The following is a 16,223-nucleotide window of genomic DNA, read 5'->3' on the forward strand; positions in this document are numbered from 1 at the left end:
CCAGGGAATCACCAGCTCTCATATGTCTCTCACAGGTGTCTCACAGTCTTATAAATTTACAATTAGATGAATTATTGTAACAGGTAATCAGACTACCTATGGAACTGAGAGCAGGCTGGAAATAAAACCAGGATACACATTTTAACCTCCAGGATCAGGTTCCTGATCCTCCTGGCTTCTATACTCTGATGATTCGTTTAAAACATTTAAAAGCACTTATTACAGGGACTTGTGCTCGTTCTCTACTGCTCCACACGGGTACGCCTTGTAACACATTAATCTGCGAAGTAAACTATTTTTTTTCCTGTTTAATGAATTTCATTCCTTGGTTTGTCGCTCTCCTTTTACAACTGTTATGATTCGCTTCTCTTCACAGCCCGGTGTGTTGTTTTTTGGGGGGGATGTTATATCTGTAAGAAAAGCCCCCCAGGCTCCGGACAGGAGTCTCCTCCAGCGGAGACGCGCTCTGCTCTGTTACAAAGAGCGCTGTGACGTCACAGACACCAGCCTGAGCGCCTGGATCAGAGAGCAAGACCGCGGGAGGCACAGGGTGCGCACGGAGGAGAGTTATTGATCACTTATCTATCGAAATCCAATTAATTCAATTAAAAAACCGTAGAATAAACAATTAGCTTCACCGATTGGTGAGTACTGATTCTTTTTCTGGTTTTGATCCTTTTTTAAATATCTAGAAAACAGTCAATAAAGACTGTATCGATCAATTACCGTAGTGCGTTTAATGTAAAAAATGTTCAAACTGAAATTAAACAATGATTATTCTTATTATTATTTAGGTAACTGTATCCTAGAGCTAAAAAAATATATTACAAGTTGATAAATGTATGTAAGTAACAGTTTACATGTATTTTTTCCCGTGTTTATAAATCATAAGTATGGTAACCACGGGGACAGGCGCCATGTCACTGTGCGCGTCTAGGTGTATCGCGTTCGTCACAAAGAGCGATGTGACATCATGGGTAGCAACAAATACTAATACTAGTGTATTCATATTAATATTAATGAGAGTACAACTGGTTGTTTTAATGCTAGTGTTCATGTGAGTATTAATGATGATAGCGCTACTGATAGTTTTAGTTTTAATGTTCATATTCATGTTAATATTAAATATAATTATAGTGTTACTGTTAGAGAATTAACAGTAGTAGTAGTAGTTTTAATACTACTGTTATTCTAGCATTACTGTTATTCTCTTTGGGGGAATTAAAAGCACACGTGGCGAGTGACCTCGTGGTGCAACGGTAGCGTGTCTGACTCCGGATCAGAAGGTTGCGTATTCAAATCATGTTGAGGTCAGCTGGTGTGTTTGCAGGTGCTGCTGGTGCTGAACCTGGAAATTACACCATGCAGTTGGGTTTTAGCTGTACACCACATAAGTAATCTACAGAACTACCAGTCAGGAGCTTATGCAGCGAATCATCTTGAACACGGCAAGAGAAAAGGCATACTGCACATCTGCGAAACATCATGTCCGACTTTAGAGACAGTGATATCAGAGAATGGAAGTTTCAGACCTTGTTTTTTTTTACAGGTTCAAGCAAACCTGAAAGTTAGAAAGTGTTTGGTCACTTTTGTATGAAAAAGTGTCTGAAGCCTGTAATTATAATTTGCCCTTCTTTTAATTGTGGTTGAAATCCACTCCCATGTACCAAGACCTTACAGTATATTCATGTTTACTTAAATGACTAACTATTGGACTATTGGACATTAGTTGGTGTTTTTTTTTTGTAACGATTTGCTATTTCATGCAGGAAAGAAAGGAACCCAGACCCAACGTTTGCTTTCACGTGGGGTTCATTTACATAACGGACATCTATTTCTGAGGAGCCTGATTTGAATCACACAACCCCGGTAGAAGTCGAATCGACAATCTTATAAACCGAAATCAGACGCGTTATCCATTAAACCACTAGCCCGTCATGCAAATTAATTGCACCATGGTGAGTTCAGTGCCGCTACTAGTAATACCCCACCCCCCATCTTAAATTTCTAAGTGAGAAACGTGTTTTCTACATTTTTTTTTAGTTTTAAAAAATCATCACTTTTAAGCAGACAAAGCATGTGTCGCTCTGAATTTCTAATTGATTTAGAATTCCAAGACAAAAGCGTTTCGTTCCACAACGGCGTGAAATGATCACGTCTTTCACTCTACTTCTCTCTAGTAGTAAAGCAGATCTTGCTTGGTGAGCATTTGCTCCGGTAAATTAGGTCACTTTTCATGTTAACTCACTTCTTCTAAACACAACATTTCCCGGTGCATGTTTTCTCCATGAAAAAAAGACATGTGCATGTGCATGTTTTCCCTTACATGTTTTCCCTTACATGATTTCTCGTTTTGTTTCATCAAAGTGTACAGAAAGAAGAAAGAAAGGAAAAGTGTCGTTAATGAACTCTGTCCCCCTTGGGAGATGTCAAGCGCATTGGACATGAAAAGTGCCCAATAAAAGCCATTTCTCTTCATTTCTCTTACGGTCAGGGCTCCTGTTCCGTGTAAAGGAGGCAGCTTGCTCAGCTGGCAGACTCAGGGCTTCGTGAACGCAGATGGCTCAGAGCGGTGTGTCCAAGCGGCTATAAAAGAGGAGAATTCTGCCGGCACCGTAGCTGAGTCGGTTTAAGTACCTGTCTCGTTAACTGGAGATCCGGGCTCCACATCCCAGCTGTGCCTTTCTTCCTGTCTTTTTGTGCACAAACTACCATCTTGGACAACCGCATAGGGCTTGATTTAGTTTAAAGCATGAATGCATTTCCTTTCTGCAACAACTTGTTTTTCAAGAAATTCAGACAGCTTGTGAAAAATGAAATGTAATTCTTGGCTATCAGAGCAGTAGGAATATTGCCGACTGGCAAGAAAATGCAAGCAATGTTTATTTTTTGACCGGAAAGGTGCGAATGGAGAAAAGCCTCTCTCATCAGTCTCTGTGGCGCAATCGGCGAGCGCGTTCGGCTGTTAACTGAAAGGTTGGTGGTTCAAACCCACCCAGGGACGATCTTCTTATTATTGTCAATGTAAACACTGTCTCCGCTGAAGCCGAAACCTTAACCCTCTTTATATTTGCAGAAAATGCGAGTCTTTTGCCCGTGTCCAACAACAACACTTGAGACCGGGGAAGTCCAATAGTGATCAACACCGCAACTCCCCAGAAATCCATATTCACCCTTGGAAAAGTATCTTTGAATGGCTGGCGGGAGATATCATTTATACTCCTGTTGCGTCCTCTGCTAAAAGAGTTTAGAAATACAACGCAGATTTGTTTGAGAATTTGACAAGCACTGTTACAGTACGTTAGCACTGTGAAGTTGGATGTTGATATTTTGATATATTTACCTTAATTTTTACATAAATGTAAACATACATGCTGTACAATCTATGCTGTACAATCAAACACAGGTATATTTTGAGTCTCATGCTGATCGTCCTGTGGATCCAAAAGAAAATGTTAAAGCTGATACATTTTCGATTGGAATTTGCATCTAGCTACAACGTCCCTGGATAAGAGATTTTATTAGGTGTATCGGTATCTTTTACTTTATGTATGGTAGTGGAAATAGTTTTAAAAATGTTTTCTAAAGAAGATTGTATTGCCAGGACCTGCCTTTAGCGCTCAGTAGCGATGACGCTGTTGATATAGATGGAGAAGAAATGTAAGATGAATTGATGATCTAAGCTAAAATAGCCCTAACACGCCTCCTGTAACAGTGTTTGTATTTATAGCAAGTAATATTCTTTTTCAAACCCGAACTTTGCTTTCGCATTAAGTGTTATGTAACCATTAGCGGTTTCGGTAGCTTCTGAAGAGCGCACTTTTCCAAACTGAAGCCTATAAGAACATTATTCAAGACACACCATGGCCCAGAATCGTGCATCGGGACAAAGATTAACATCCATTGAAAGTACTCCCAAATAAAAGATTTGACCGAAAAATTAAAAGAGTAGGCAAGTATTAAAACAAAACCATAACTTCTTGACTTCCAATCTCTTTCCTGGTTCAGGCCATGTAAAATGACATATTCAGTGGACTCATGCCGAGGTTGTGAGTTTAAGCCTCACCTGGAGCAGCCTGGTTTTCTGTCTTGACAGGTAAACAGTGTTTTGTGTTATTTGCTAAATGGAGAGAGGATTCTGTGTTAATTGTGCTCCTCCTGGGAGAGGTCAAGATGAGAAGTTCACCAGGCTGGTGGTAAATATCCTGTCCAGGAATATCGGGGCTGTAGGGGGTCAGATCTATAGATGTAGTAAACACATTAGTGGAGACGGTGTGTCTGCTCTCTGTGAGAGAGCCGGGCGGGAAGAATAATCTGTGGTCTGGGAAGAAGAGACCCTCGTTGGAAGAGCGGGGCTCCTCACAGGAGAGAATGAAAACAATCTTTTTCAGGGACGCTGATTTTTCTCTTTGGGTGAATTAAAAGCACTTGTCGCAAGTGACCTCGTGGCGCAACGGTAGCGCGTCTGACTCCAGATCAGAAGGTTGCGTGTTCAAATCACGTCGAGGTCAGCTGATGTGTTTGCAGGTGCTGCTGGTGCCGAACCCGGAATTTACACCATGCAGTCGGGTTTGAGCTGTACACCACCTAGGTAATCCGAATGAAGTAACAGAACACCCAGTCAGGATCTTATGCAGCATTTCATCTTGAACACGACAAGAGAAAAGGCACACTGCACATCCGCGAAACATCACATCCGACTTTAGAGACAGTGACATCAGAGAATGGAAGTTTCAAACCGCTTTTCTGTTACAGGTTCAAGCAAACCTGAAAGTTAGAAAGTGTTTGGTCACTTTTGTATGAAAAAGTGTCTGAAGCCTGTAAATATAATTTGCCCTTCTTTTAATTGTGGTTGAAATCCACTCCCATGTACCAAGACCTTACAGTATATTCATGTTTACTTAAATGACTAACTATTGGACTATTGGACATTAGTTGGTGTTTTTTTTTTTTGTAACGATTTGCTATTTCATGCAGGAAAGAAAGGAACCCAGACCCAACGTTTGCTTTCAGGTGGGGTTCATTTACATAACAGACATCTATTTCTGAGGAGCCTGATTTGAATCACACAACCCCGGTAGAAGTCGAATCGACAATCTTATAAACCGAAATCAGACGCGTTATCCATTAAACCACTAGCCCGTCACGTAAATTACTTGCACCATGGTGAGTTCAGTGCCGCTACTAGTAATACCCCACCCCCATCTTAAATTTCTAAGTGAGAAACGTGTTTTCTACATTTTTTTTTAGTTTTAAAAAATCATCACTTTTAAGCAGACAAAGCCTTTATGTGTCGCTCTGAATTTCTAATTGATTTAGAATTCCAAGACAAAAGCGTTTCGTTCCACTGCGGCGTGAAATGATCACGTCTTTCACTCTACTTCTCTCTAGTAGTAAAGCAGATCTTGCTTGGTGAGCATTTGCTCCGGTAAATTAGGTCACTTTTCATGTTAACTCACTTCTTCTAAACACAACATTTCCCGGTGCATGTTTTCTCCCTGAAAAAAAGACATGTGCATGTGCATGTTTTCCCTTACATGTTTTCCCTTACATGATTTCTCGTTTTGTTTCATCAAAGTGTACAGAAAGAAGAAAGAAAGGAAAAGTGTCGTTAATGAACTCTGTCCCCCTTGGGAGATGTCAAGCGCATTGGACATGAAAAGTGCCCAATAAAAGCCATTTCTCTTCATTTCTCTTACGGTCAGGGCTCCTGTTCCGTGTAAAGGAGGCAGCTTGCTCAGCCGGCAGACTCAGAGCTTCGTGAACGCAGATGGCTCAGAGCGGTGTGTCCAAGCGGCTATTAAAGAGGAGAATTCTGCCGGCACCGTAGCTGAGTCGGTTTAAGTACCTGTCTCGTTAACTGGAGATCCGGGCTCCACATCCCAGCTGTGCCTGTCTTTTTGTGCAGAAACTACCATCTTGGACAACCGCATAGGGCTTGATTTAGTTTAAAGCATGAATGAATACGTTTCCTTTCTGCAACAACTTGTTTTTCAAGAAATTCATACAGCTTGTGAAAAATGAAATGTAATTCTTGGCTATCAGAGCAGTAGGAATATTGCCGACTGGCAAGAAAATGCCAGCAATGTTTATTTTTTGACCGGAAAGGTGCGAATGGAGAAAAGCCTCTCTCATCAGTCTCTGTGGCGCAGTCGGCGAGCGCGTTCGGCTGTTAACTGAAAGGTTGGTGGTTCAAACCCACCCAGGGACGATCTTCTTATTATTGTCAATGTAAACACTGCCTCCGCTAAAGCTGAAACCTTAACCCTCTTTATATTTGCCGAAAATGCGAGTCTTTTGCCCGTGTCAAACAACAACACTTGAGACCGGGTAAGTACAGTAGTGATCAACACCGCAACACCGGGGTAAAGTTAGCTTGAAGTTCGAAAACGATTTTGGCACGCCTGTAGCGCTTTCACGAAATCTCTTAGAGTTACAAAAACACTTGCTTTGTGTATAAAATACATTGTGGATGCTTTCTCAGCCTTTACTTTTTCGTTTTTATTACATTTTTTTGACCAAGCACGAATATGCTTTTGTCCATATCTCCGCAATGGAAGCACAGAACGCCTTCAAACCAAAAGCATTTTAAAGACCACGACTTGTGGATATTTCCACAGCCTTTACATCAATTTATCGGTGAGCTAATTATCTTTTTTTAAACCTCCGGTTTTTCATCGATGCGTAATTACGCACGAACTGGAACCCGGGGGACCGCTGTGTGCACACGTTCACAAAGCGAGAAATACTGTTCAATACGGCTTCATGCGAAAAACCCGTATATGACCATAGGAAGCAGAACAGCGCGGTCTCCAATTACCCAGACTGTAAGCACGGGAATAAAGCTTTGTTTGATTTCTGAAACCCTTCCTTTACGTCCTGTTTTCATTCAGGTAAGGGTCAACTATATTGAAATACTACTGACAGCAGGAAGATTAAAATATTCTTTACTCAGCAGCTTATTAAAAACAGCTCCCATGATGTTCAAACCGATTTTTTACACAGAACACTGACACAGCTTTGTGTTCTGAATCTCTTTTTCTCTTGCTTTTATTTAATGTGGCACAATGCACTGGTTCACAAACCAATAGCATTTAAACCACAGCACCCACAATGCTGCAGGTAAGTGTTTTGCACACTAAGCAGTTCATCTGACTATTCCCAGCTTTGTTTTGGGTTATGGAACCTTTATTTTTTTATGATTTTCTGAAGATACTACAGGTGGGATGGGTGGGTTGTCTTCATGGCTCAATAGCATTTCAAATACAGCACCCACTCTGCTGAAACCAAGTGTTTTACACACCAGACAGGCCTCCGGACGTCGTACAACCTTGCTGTGGCTGTGGCCCCTTTCTTTAATTTTTTATGATTTTCTGAAGATTACACTACAGGTAATACACTGGGACAGGTGGGTCGTCTTCATGGCTCAATAGCATTTCAAATACAGCACCCACTCTGCTGAAACCAAGTGTTTTACACACCAGACAGGCCCCCGGACCTCGTACAACCTTACTGTGGCTGTGGCCCCTTTCTTTAATTTTTTATGATTTTCTGAAGATAACACTACAGGTAACACAGTGCGATAGGTGGGTCGTCTTCATGGCTCAATAGCATTTCAAATACAACAGCCACACTGCTGAAACCAGGTGTTTTACACACCAGACAGCCCCCAGAACCTTATACAACCTTGCTGTGGTTGTGGCCCCTTTCTTTATTTTTTTAATAAGAATTTTAGTTTTTCAATATGGCACCATTAGACAGGCGGTACATGGGGATTGGGGGGTGCTATTCATGAGTCAATAGCTCTTCAAGCACAACAGCCACAGTGCTGCAACCAGGTGTTTTACACCAGACATTTCCCCTAACCTTATACAACCTTGCTTTGAGTTGTGGAACATTTCTTTATTTTTTAATGTTTTTTTTTACTGTAATCAAGTGTTGTGCTCACTAGGCAGGCCTCCTGACCTTTCACAGTCATGCTTTGTTGTGTGCAACTTTAATTATCTTTTTAGGATTTTTTGAACATGGCAACTTCCACCGAGACGGGTGGGGGGTGTGGGGGTGCTCTTCAATAGCTTTTTCATCTATACACACAAACGGATGTAACCAAGACACTCAGAACCTGTCACGCAGGGGCTGACTGCTGAGGATAGGGATCCAATGCGGTGCCCTTGGTAGGGTTGGCGCGAGACGCAGGCGTAGTCGGAGTAAACAGGCAGGGGCCCGAGTCCGGGAAGGCGTAGAAGTTGCGTCGGTAGGCAGAGGCGTAAATGAAGAGACAGGCTGGGGTCAGGATCCGAGAAAGCGTAAAACAGGCGAAGGTACAAAATCGAGTGGCTAAAGCAGTTGTCGGAAAAGCGGGGTCGAGGTCCAGGGGAGAAGTCATAGTAAGGCAAAGGCGTAGTTAGTAGGTAAGCTCCGGGAGAGAATCTCAATCGTGAGCAATGACCGGGGGACAGATGAGGGTTTAAGTAGAGGACTGATTGACATGTGCACGTTTGGTATGGGGAGAGCTCGAGGGAATGCGGGAGCGCTTGCCTGCGTGAGGGAGATTCATGACAGAACCAACAGAATCAACCTGAACTCATAGAAAAACAAGAATGCCCCCGAGACACCTGAATCCCCCTCCTGGACCACTCTGGTATCAACACCCCCAAACCCATCCATACCAGCTAACAAGATTCAGAATCGGTGCAACCCTCCAACCTGGACCAAGAGCAGGATGGGACAAGAACCTGCACCACACAACGTACACAGGTTTGTATTTTTGGCTGAAGATGAAAATGTCTAACATAGATTGTTTTGGTTCTAGCAAACAATAAAAATAGTTGTTAAAATCCAAACACACATAATGAGATCACTCTCTGTCAGTATGTGTAACATTCTGGGTCTGGGCTCCTCTGTATTTGGGCTAAAGAGAGTTCAACAACATTTATTAAATGCACTGACATCATAATCTGACAAGATCCATTGTTTAGGGGAGACTTGACCACCCACTGTCCCCCTGGTATCGTGAAGCTCATTGTCCTTTAGCTTTCCAAAACCAGAATCACTTGGGACTCCGGGGGGATCGGTGTATGCAAAATATGAATTCCTTATGCAAGAAATTGTATATGGTCAATATAGCGATCATATCTTATCAGCAGATGGTAATCTCCAAGGAACAAGTAATAGGTTTATTCCACGCTGAAAAATGATCAAATGATTGATGAACCCAAGTGATTTGAAAGAAATGTTAAACAACTCAAAGCGAGGTTGTATAAGGTTAGGGGAGCTGTCTGGTGTGTAAAACACCTGGTTGCAGCACTGTGGCTGTTGTGCTTGAAGAGCTATTGACTCATGAATAGCACCCCCCAATCCCCATGTACCGCCTGTCTAATGGTGCCATATTGAAAAACTAAAATTCTTATTAAAAAAATAAAGAAAGGGGCCACAACCACAGCAAGGTTGTATAAGGTTCTGGGGGCTGTCTGGTGTGTAAAACACCTGGTTTCAGCAGTGTGGCTGTTGTATTTGAAATGCTATTGAGCCATGAAGATGACCCACCTGTCCCAGTGTATTACCTGTAGTGTTATCTTCAGAAACTCATTACAAAATAGAGAAAGGAGCCACAGCCACAGTAAGGTTGTACGAGGTCCGGGGGCCTGTCTGGTGTGTAAAACACTTGGTTTCAGCAGAGTGGGTGCTGTATTTGAAATGCTATTGAGCCATGAAGATGACCCACCTGTCCCAGTGTATTACCTGTAGTGTTATCTTCAGAAACTCATTACAAAATAGAGAAAGGAGCCACAGCCACAGTAAGGTTGTACGAGGTCCGGGGGCCTGTCTGGTGTGTAAAACACTTGGTTTCAGCAGAGTGGGTGCTGTATTTGAAATGCTATTGAGCCATGAAGATGACCCACCTGTCCCAGTGTATTACCTGTAGTGTTATCTTCAGAAACTCATTACAAAATAGAGAAAGGAGCCACAGCCACAGTAAGGTTGTACGAGGTTCTGGGGCCTGTCTGGTGTGTAAAACACTTGGTTTCAGCAGTGTGGGTGCTGTATTTGAAATGCTATTGAGCCATGAAGATGACCCACCTGTCCCAGTGTATTACCTGTAGTGTTATCTTCAGAAACTCATTACAAAATAAAGAAAGGAGCCACAGCCACAGTAAGGTTGTACGAGGTTCTGGGGCCTGTCTGGTGTGTAAAACACTTGGTTTCAGCAGTGTGGGTGCTGTATTTGAAATGCTATTGAGCCATGAAGACGACCCACCTATCACAGTGTATTACCTGTAGTGTTATCTTCAAAAAATCATAAAAAATTAAAGAAAGGGGCCACAGCCACAGCAAGGTTATATAAAGTTAGGGGGCCTGTCTGGTGTGTAAAACACTTGGTTTCAACAGTGTGGGTGCTGTATTTGAAATGCTATTGAGCCATGAAGACGACCCACCTATCCCAGTGTATTACCTGTAGTGTTATCTTCAAAAAATCATAAAAAATTAAAGAAAGGGGCCACAGCCACAGCAAGGTTATATAAAGTTAGGGGGCCTGTCTGGTGTGTAAAACACTTGGTTTCAACAGTGTGGGTGCTGTATTTGAAATGCTATTGAGCCATGAAGATGACCCACCTATCCCAGTGTATTACCTGTAGTGTTATCTTCAGAAAATCCTAAAAAATATAAAGAAAGGTTCCACAACCCAAAACAAAGCTGGGAAAAGTCAGAGGACCTGCTTAGTGTGCAAAACACTTGCTGCATTGTGGGTGATGTGGTTTAAATGCTATTGGTTTGTGAACAGAATACCCCTATCCCAGTGCATTGTGCCATATTAAATAAAAGCCTGAGAAAAAGAGATTCAGAATGCAAAGCTGTGTCAGTGTTCTGTGTAAAAAATCGGTTTGAACATCATGGGAGCTGTTTTTAATAAGCTGCTGAGAAAAGAATATTTTAATCTTCCTGCTGTCAGTAGTATTGTGAATATAGTTGACCCTTACCTGAATGAAAACAGGGCGTAAAGGAAGGGTTTCAGAAATCAAACAAAGCTTTATTCCCGTGCTTACAGTCTGGGTAATGGGAGACTGCGCTGTTCTGCTTCCTATGGTCATATACGGGTTTTTCGCATGAAGCCGTATTGAACAGTATTTCTCGCGTTGTGAACGTGTGCACACAGCGGTCCCCCGGGTTCCAGTTCGTGCGTAATTACGCATCGATGAAAAACCGGAGGTTTAAAAAAAGATAATTAGCTCACTGATAGTTTGATGTAAAGGCTGTGGAAATATCCACAAGTCGTGGTCTTTAAAATGCATTTGGTTTGACGGCGTTCTGTGCTTCCATTGCGAAGATATGGACAAAAGAATATTCGTGCATGGTCAAAAAAATGTCATAAAATCGAAAAAGTAAAGGCTGAGAAAGCATCCACAATGTATTTTATACACAAAACAAGCATTCTCGCAACTCTAAGAGGTTTCGTGAAAGCGCTACAGGCGTGCCAAAATCGTTTTCGAACTTCGAGCTAACTTTACCCCGGTCACTGCAACTCCCTAGACAACCATATTCACCCATGGAAAAGTATCTTTGAAGGGCTGGCGGGAGATATCATTTATACTCCTGTTGCGTCCTCTGCTAAAATCGTTTAGAAATACAACGCGGATTTGTTTGAGAATTTGACAAGCATTGTTACTTTAGCACTGTGAAGTTGGATGTTGATATTTTGAGATATTTACCTTCATTTTAACATAAATATAAACATAAATGCTGTACAATCTATGCTGTACAATCAAACACGGGTATATTTTGAGTCTCGTGCTGATCGTCCTGTGGATCCAAAAGAAAATTTTAAAGCTGATACATTTTCGGTTGTAATTTGCATCTAGCTACAACGTCCCTGGAAAAGAGATTTTATTAGTTGCGTGCAATCGGTATCTTTTACTTTACGTATGGTAGTGGCAATAGTTTGAAAAATGTTTTCTAAAGAAGATTGTATTGCCAGGACCTGCCTTTAGCGCTCAGTAGCGATGACGCTGTTGATATAGATGGAGAAGAAATGTAAGTCTATTAAACTCTTAGCTAGACTGGGATCCTCCACTTGCAGGTTAGTGTTTTTTAGGATGAAGAGCAGGAATCTGATGATATTAATGATATAATCTGCAATGGTCTGGTGAGACAGCCCAGTCATCTTCAACTGGGAAACAAATGTCTGCATTTTGGGAATGTCCTTCAGAAAACTAAAGGAAACTTCCGATGGATCCATAAAAAACAGGAACCTGGAGACATTTTCAACCTGAAAAACATATATAGAGAAAGTCATTATTTTTATGACCAACATCCATGGTATGTGAAGTTTAAGCCGAGTAAAACTCATGTACCAAATACCTACCTCCTTGGAGCAGTTTACCATTCCCAGGCCCTGGATAAGGTATTGTTTAAAGCCAGCCAGGAGAGGAGAATCAAGAGTGTTTTCTGTAAAGTCCAGCCAGGGCAACTCTTTTTTCGGAGAGCTTTTAGATTACCTTTAACTGACACCCTGTAGATATAAGACACATGGACAATTACATGTATTATAAGTGTTTCCGTTTTCTTAGTTGGCTTCTGGGAGAAAATAGCTTTAATTGTGGCCCCGTGTGACTATGTATATCTACCAATTCACTGACATCCCAATTAAGGCTACATTTTTTCTTGCCTCTGTGAAACAAAATCAATTTTTATACATACAACGCGCAAATAAAAAATAAAGCACTAGAAACCCTATTGAGCAGAGAGTCTTACTGTTCCCCATCTTCCCCTTCCTCCTCCGCTTCTGCTTCAGTTTCTGGAGCAGCCTCTGGCATCTCTTCCTCCTGGACAGCGGCCTCTTGCTCAGGGCCACTGGAATACAGGTAGATGCTTTTACATAATATGTTGTAACAATGATTTCAAAAAGAAACTACAGAAGCCTTACAAATTAAAAATATCTCACCTTACCAATGTGTCTTCAGGCTTCCCATGTACAAAAAGGCCCAAGGACTCTAGCAGTCTTACAACCGCTATCCTGTTTGCCTCACCAGACACGATCTCTATTCTGTTGTAATCCACGATGACCCCGTTCTTCAGGTGATTCATCATGTCCTTCCTCGCCTGTTGAGAGGCCATCGTGATCTCCTCTGCCAAGGTGTGCTTCATACACGCCCTCTTCAAGTGAGCAGGAAGCTGATCAAAAGTATTCAGGCACATCTTGCACACCAGGGGAATCCTCGCGGGTTTCCTTTTAAAATAAATAATATAATTTGTGTATAGAAACAAGCTAAGACTGATTTCTTAAATTATCCTTAATTTTCTCTCTCATAGTTTGAGCATAATGATTTTATTGTATTGCTCATTGCTCCAAAATAAATAATGGTTTCATAAAAAAGTGAACATTCTCATCTATATTCATTTGCAGTTACACTATTGCAATTAATCTGTATCCATTCTGCATTCATATCTACAAGAAAGAGCTCTCAATTAATTAAATGCCCCATTGAACTGGCCCTGATTATACAATGCAAGGAGAAGTCTTCTAAGCCAATACTTGTCACCAGAAAGAGGCTGTATTTCAATTATACAATATACAAAACAATACCATTTAACACAAAGATATATTCCACACCTCAGCATGCACATGATGAGATTCTTGATATTAGATTAGTAAAAACAATATCAATGCACCGAGAGACGCTTAAGAATAAAGATGCATCTGCCTGACTGCATATTAGTTTTAAAAGGTTATCAGCAAATGCATTTAAAAGTAAAAATGTAAAGTCTTACCTCTTGATCGTATTGTTGATTCAATATCCAGGACCTTAGTCAAGTCTCAGAGTTACTGTATCTCCTGTCTCGATTGCAGGTGAAAAGTGAAAAGTATATTGCACTCAGCAGAAAGTTACCCCGAGCAAAGACTCCACCCCTCCCAGAAAACAGGACTCCCCTTTGGCAAAGCAGTGGGTGGAGGAAGCCTTTGCTACCATTATCAAACACATAAATCGTTATAATTTAATTTTAAAAACATGGCTAAGCATGGGTTTAAAGTATATTCAACAGTGCAGGTGCATCAAAAGAAATAGATTTTCCCAAGCCCTCGGAAAGAATTACCATTTCCAAAGATGTCTAGTTTCAAGCATTAACATCCAAAGTACCTGTCTTAGCTGGGGCAGGTAGTTTGCCTAGCCATCTGAAAGAATTACCATTTCCAAAGATGTCTGTTGTAAGCCAGGTTCAATCATTACCATCCAAAGTATCGGTCTTCCCTTGGGGCAAGGGAGTTTCCTGTGTGTCTAGGATGTGTACTTCCCTTAAATAAAGGATGAATATGGGTACCATAGGTAGTAAATCTCTCAAAGCTCAGAGTTAAACTAAAAAACCCTTGGTGAGTGTGTTATAACATGGATGGGTATTTATAGTCCAGTGCCTCCTATTTGGTGTCCCCCGAAGGCATTTTGAACCCAGCAGGTGACACTGATTTAGTTTTATTTGGCCCTGATTATGCAATAAATTATAAGTAACCAGAAAGAGGTGGTATTTCGATTTTACAGTATATAAAACAATACATATATTCCACAGCTCAGCATGCACATGGTGAGATTCTTGATATTAGATTAGTAAAAAATACCAAGGCACTGAGGCTTATTAATAAAGATGCTTTTGACTGACTGGGCCTTGGGGCAAGGTGTGTAATTTACAACAGACATCTTTGGAAATGGTAATTCTTTCAGGTGGCTTGGTAAACTTCCTGCCCCAGCTAAGACAGGTACTTTGGATGTTAATGCTTTTCTGCAATTTTAATGCAATTTCTGTGTTTGATAATGGTAGCAAAGGCTTCCTCCACCCACTGCTTTGCCAAAGGGGAGTGCTGTTTTCTGGGAGGGGTGGAGTCTTTGCTCGGGGTAACTTTCTGCTGAGTGCAATATACCTTTCACTTTTCACCTGCAATTGAGACAGGAGGTACTGTAACTCTGAGACTTGACTAAGGTCCTGGATATTGAATCACCACTACGATCAAGAGGTAAGACTTTACATCTGATAACCTTTTAAAACTAATATGCAGTCAGGCAGATGCATCTTTATTAATAAGCCTCTCTCAGTGCATTGATATTTGTTTTCTAATCTAATATCAAGAATCTCATCATGTGCATGCTGAGGTGTGGAATATATCTTTGTGTTAAATGGTATTGTTTTGTATATTGTACAATTGAAATAAAGCCTCTTTCTGGTTACAAGTATTGGCTTAGAAGACTTCTCCTTGCATTGTATAATCAGGGCCAGTTCAATGGGGCATTTAATTTATTGAGAGCTCTTTCTAGTATTTAAGAATGCATATTAAATTTATGGCGTATTAAATAAAGGGTGAATATGGGTACCATAGGTATTACACCTCTATAATCTCAGGGTTAAAATAAAAAAAACAAGGTGAATGAGGTGTAACATGGCTTACATGGATTATTTAGTAGAACTTTAACTTTAGTAGAAAGTGGCTTTCAACAGCCATCTCTGGAAATGGTCAGTCTTTTAGACAGCTGGGGAGAAGGTACAGAGTAATTTACACACCTTCCTGCTACCATGATCAGAGCAGTATTAGATTAAACTTGTCATTTATTGAAAGCCCAGTTTTTAACAATCATTTTCATTTTAACTTACTTTTTTCAAAGAAGGATCTGAGGTTCACTTCTTGAATTAAATCTTTTGACAAGAGGTAAGACTTCTATTTTACATTTAAACCCATGTTTAGCTGTGTTTTTTAGATTCAACTGAACCAATTTCTGTGTGTGATAATGTCCTTTAATTCTGACAACATCACACTAAATTACATGATATAAAACAGCTAATGTTTCTAGAGATAAAGTTTCTGGGATGCTTCTCATTACTTTGCATTACCAGGGACAGTTTAATTCACCTTGTACAGCATTGAAAGACCATGCTTTTTTAAAGTTATTTAACATTTTATAGAACTTTGTCTACTATGGCAACACGATGAGCTTGGTGAAATTTGGAAAAATACTGCTTGGCCACTTATCTTAAGATAAAGATAGGATAAAGGTTTATTTTTTGCACCTACCTGCCCCCCAGGGAAGGCTGATGGTTTCTAAGTTGATTGTTCCCTACAGTAGACTGTACCTTATCTTCTAAGGTAATGTATATTGACCCAAATCAGTTTTGGAATCCAATCTACTGACGAGATGGAGCACATCTTTTTTTGGATACAGATTCATTGCAATAATGTAACTGCA

At 40.8% G+C, this 16,223-nt stretch overlaps 3 non-coding genes across 3 annotated transcripts; all 3 read left to right on the forward strand.

Annotated features, from left to right (window-relative positions):
- Positions 1 to 2,930: 2,930 nt before the first annotated feature.
- Positions 2,931 to 3,004, forward strand: trnan-guu (transfer RNA asparagine (anticodon GUU)). The gene has a single exon. It is a non-coding gene; the product is annotated as a tRNA-Asn (tRNA).
- Positions 3,005 to 4,439: 1,435 nt separating this feature from the next.
- trnaw-cca (transfer RNA tryptophan (anticodon CCA)) lies at positions 4,440 to 4,511 on the forward strand. The gene has a single exon. It is a non-coding gene; the product is annotated as a tRNA-Trp (tRNA).
- A 1,626-nt stretch (positions 4,512 to 6,137) lies between these two features.
- trnan-guu (transfer RNA asparagine (anticodon GUU)) lies at positions 6,138 to 6,211 on the forward strand. Its single transcript has one exon. It is a non-coding gene; the product is annotated as a tRNA-Asn (tRNA).
- Positions 6,212 to 16,223: the final 10,012 nt, after the last annotated feature.

Source organism: Lepisosteus platostomus, chromosome 5 (assembly GCF_059453375.1).
Source record: "Lepisosteus platostomus isolate fLepPlt1 chromosome 5, fLepPlt1.hap1, whole genome shotgun sequence".
In the NCBI taxonomy this organism is placed as follows: domain Eukaryota; kingdom Metazoa; phylum Chordata; class Actinopteri; order Semionotiformes; family Lepisosteidae; genus Lepisosteus; species Lepisosteus platostomus.